Genomic DNA, 3,822 nt, shown 5'->3' on the forward strand with positions numbered 1-3,822 from the left:
ACTATCAAAATCAAGATTAAAAACTGTGAATGCAATGCTTTGTGTGATTTGGGTGCTAGTGTTTCCGCGATTCCAAAGTCTTTATGTGATGTTCTAGGCTTCAATGAGATTGATGAGTGCTCTCTTAATTTGCATTTTGTGGATTCTTCTGTTAAGAAACCTATGGGAAGGATCAATGATGTTCTTATTATTACAAATAGGAACTATGTACCCATATATTTCATTGTGCTTGATATTGATTGCAATCCAACATGTCCCATCATTCTTGGTAGACCTTTCCTTAGGACTATTGGTGCTATCATCGATATGAAGGAAGGGAATATTAGATTTCAATTTCCATTAAAGAAGGGCATGGAACACTTTCCTAGAAATAAAATAAGATTGCCTTATGAATCCATGATGAGGGATGCTTATGGTTTGAGCACCAAAGACGACGATACTTGATTCTATCGCCTTATGCCTAGCTAAGGGCGTTAAACAATAGCGCTTGTTTAGAGGCAACCCAATGAATTTATCTTTGCTTTTTGCTTTCTGTTTTTTTGTGTCCACACCATCATAATTCTGTTATGATTGTGTTTTTTGTGTATCTTTTTGTGTTTGTGCCAAGTAAAACCTTTATGACTAGTTTTGGTGATGGTTGTTTGATCTTGCTGAAAAAGACAGAAACTTTTCGATCACGAAATATTTTTCATTTTTATCCAGAAAGAGATTTTGAGTTGATTCTTTTTGCTGCTGGTTGATATGCCAATTTCCCAAATTGTCGTAAGTCTTTAGAATTTTTGAGATACAAGAAGTATACGAAGTATACACATTGCTACAGACTGGTCTGTTTTTGACAGATTCGGTTTTTGTTGTGTTGATTGCTTATTTTGATGAAACTATGGATAGTATTGGGGGGGTACTCGCCATGGAATAGTAAGAATACAGTAATCTAACATCAATCTAAATAAAAATCAAGTTTACTACAGTATCTAAAGAGTTGGTAGTTTGTTTTCTTATGCTAATGATATCACGAGTTTCTGTTTAAGTTTTGTGTTGTGAAGTTTTCAAGTTTTAGGTGATGTTCTCATGGACAATGGGATAAAGAGTGGAAAGATCTCAAGATTGGGGATTCCCAAGGCATCCCAAGCCAAATTCAAGGACACCAAAAAGCCTAAGCTTGGGGATGCCCCGGGAAGGCATCCCCTCTTTCGTCTTCAATCCATCGGTAACGTTACTTGGAGCTATATTTTTATTCACCACATGATATGTGTTTTGCTTGGAGCGTCGTGTATTATAGGAGTATTTTCTTTTTGTTTTGTCGCAATCATCCTTGCAACACACCTTTTTGAGAGAGACATGCACTCATCGTGAATTTTCTAGAATACTCATTGAGCTTCACTTATATCTTTTGAGCTAGATAACTTTGCTCTAGTGCTTCACTCAGATCTTTTTAGAGCACGACGGCGTCATATTTTGAAGAAATAAAAACTCTCGATCTTCACTTATATCTTTTTGAGAGTGCTCTCTCTAAGTAACTTGGTAATTGGCGTGTGCTATGAAATTAGTCCTAAATATGATAGGCATCCAAAGAGGATATAATAAAAACTTCCATATTCTTGTGCATTGATTGGTAAGAGAAGTTTGATTCCTCACAATTAGTTTTGAGACATGGATTTGGTAATACTAGAGTTATGTTAGTAGGGTGTTGTGAATATAGAAATACTTGCGTTGAAATTAGTGATTCTCGTAGCATGCACGTATGGTGAACCGCTATGTTAGGAAGTCAGAGCATAATTGATTTATTGATTGTCATCCTTTGTGTGGCGGTCGGGATCGCGCGATGGTTAACACCTACCAACCCTTCCCTTCGGAGTATGCGTTTAGCACTTTGTTTCGATTACTAATAAAACTTTCACAATAAGTATATGAGTTCTTCATAACTAATGTGAGTCCATGATATAGATGCACTTTCACCTTCCACCATTGCTAGCCTCTCTAGTGCCGCACAACTTTCGCCGGTGCACAAACCCACCATATACCTTCCTCAAAACAACCACCATACCTACCTATTATGGCATTTTCATAGCCATTCCAAGATATATTGCCATGCAACTCCCACCGTTCCGTCTCATGACTTATGCCGTCACTTTCATATTGCCATTGCATGATCGTAAGATAGCTAGCGAGATGTTTCAACGTCATACGCTAAGCTAGATCGTTGCACATCCCGGTACACTGTCGGAGACATTTCCTATAGAGTCATAATTGTTCTAAGTATTGAGTTGTGAGTAAATAAAAGTGTGATGATCATCATTATTAGAGCATTGTCCCATGTTAGGAAATAAAAAAAGAGGCCAAAGATGCCCACAAAAAAATGAAAAGAGGCCAAAGAGCCCAAACAAAAAAAAGAGAGAGAAAAAGAGAGAAGGGACAATGCTACTATCTTTTTTCACACTTGTGCTTCAAAATAGCACCATGTTCTTCATGATAGAGAGTCTCTTGTTTTGACACTTCCATATACTACTTGGAATCTTCATTATATAACTTGGCTTGTATATTCCAATTATGGGCTTTCTCAGAATAGCCCTAGGTCTTCGTGAGCAAGCAAGTTGGGTGCACACCCACTAGTTCTCCTTTTGAGCTTTCACACACTTATAGCTCTAAGTGCATCCGTTGCATGGTAATCCCTACTCTTTCACATTGATATCTATTGATGGGCATCTCCATAGCTCGTTGATACGCCGAGTCGAGGTGACCATCTCCTCCTTTTTGCCTCACAACCTCCACCGCACTCTATTTCACCTATAGTGTTATATCCATGGCTCGCACTCATGTATTGCATGAGAGTTGAAAAAGTTTGAGAAAGTAAGTGTGCGAAAACAATTACTTGGCCAATACCGGGGTTGTGCATGATTTAAATTCGTTGTGTGGGGATGATGGAGCATAGCCAGACTATATGATTTTGTAGGGATAACTTTCTTTGGTCTTGTTATTTCAAAAGTTCATGATCACTTTGCTAGTATGTTTGAAGTATTATTGTTTTCATGTCAATAGTAAACTATTGTTTTGGATCTTACGGATCTGAACGTTCATGCCACAAGAAAGAAGTTACAAAGGACAAATATGTTAGGTAGCATTCCACATCAAAAATTCAGTATTTATCACTTCCCCACTCGAGGACGAGCAGGAGTTAAGCTTGGGGATGCTTGATACGTCTCCAACGTATCTACAATTTTTGATGGTTCCATGCTATTATCTTGTCAACTTTGGATGTTTTGTATGCATGAACATGCTATTTTATATCTTTTTTGGGACTAACCTCTTAACTCAGTGCCAAGTGCCAGTTTCAGTTTTTTCCGTGTTTTTGACCTTTTTCAGAGAAGAATACTAAACGGAGTCCAAATGGAATAAAACCTGCGGAATGATTTTTTCCATAACAGAAGATACGCAGGCGACTTGAGAACCAAGGCAAAGGACCCCGGGGGAGGTCACAAGCCCCCTAGCCGCGGCCTGGGGCGCCTAGCAGGCTTGTGGGCCCCCAGTGGCTCCTTTGCCCTACTTCTTCCGCCTATAAATTCTCTAAAAATCCAAAACTGCCAAAGAGAGCCACGGAAATACTTTTCCGCCGCCGCAAGCTTCTGTCTCCGCAAGATCCCATCTGGGGACTGTTCTGGTGCCCTGCTGGAGGGGGGATTCGGACACGGAGGGCTTCTTCATCAACACCATTGCCTCTCCGATCATGCGTGAGTAGTTCACCACAGACCTTCGGGTCCATAGCTAGTAGCTAGATGGCTTCTTCTCTCTCTTGGATCTTCAATACAAAGTTCTTCATTATCTTCA

This window comes from Hordeum vulgare, chromosome 6H (genome assembly GCF_904849725.1).
Source record: "Hordeum vulgare subsp. vulgare chromosome 6H, MorexV3_pseudomolecules_assembly, whole genome shotgun sequence".
Taxonomy (NCBI): Eukaryota; Viridiplantae; Streptophyta; class Magnoliopsida; order Poales; family Poaceae; genus Hordeum; species Hordeum vulgare.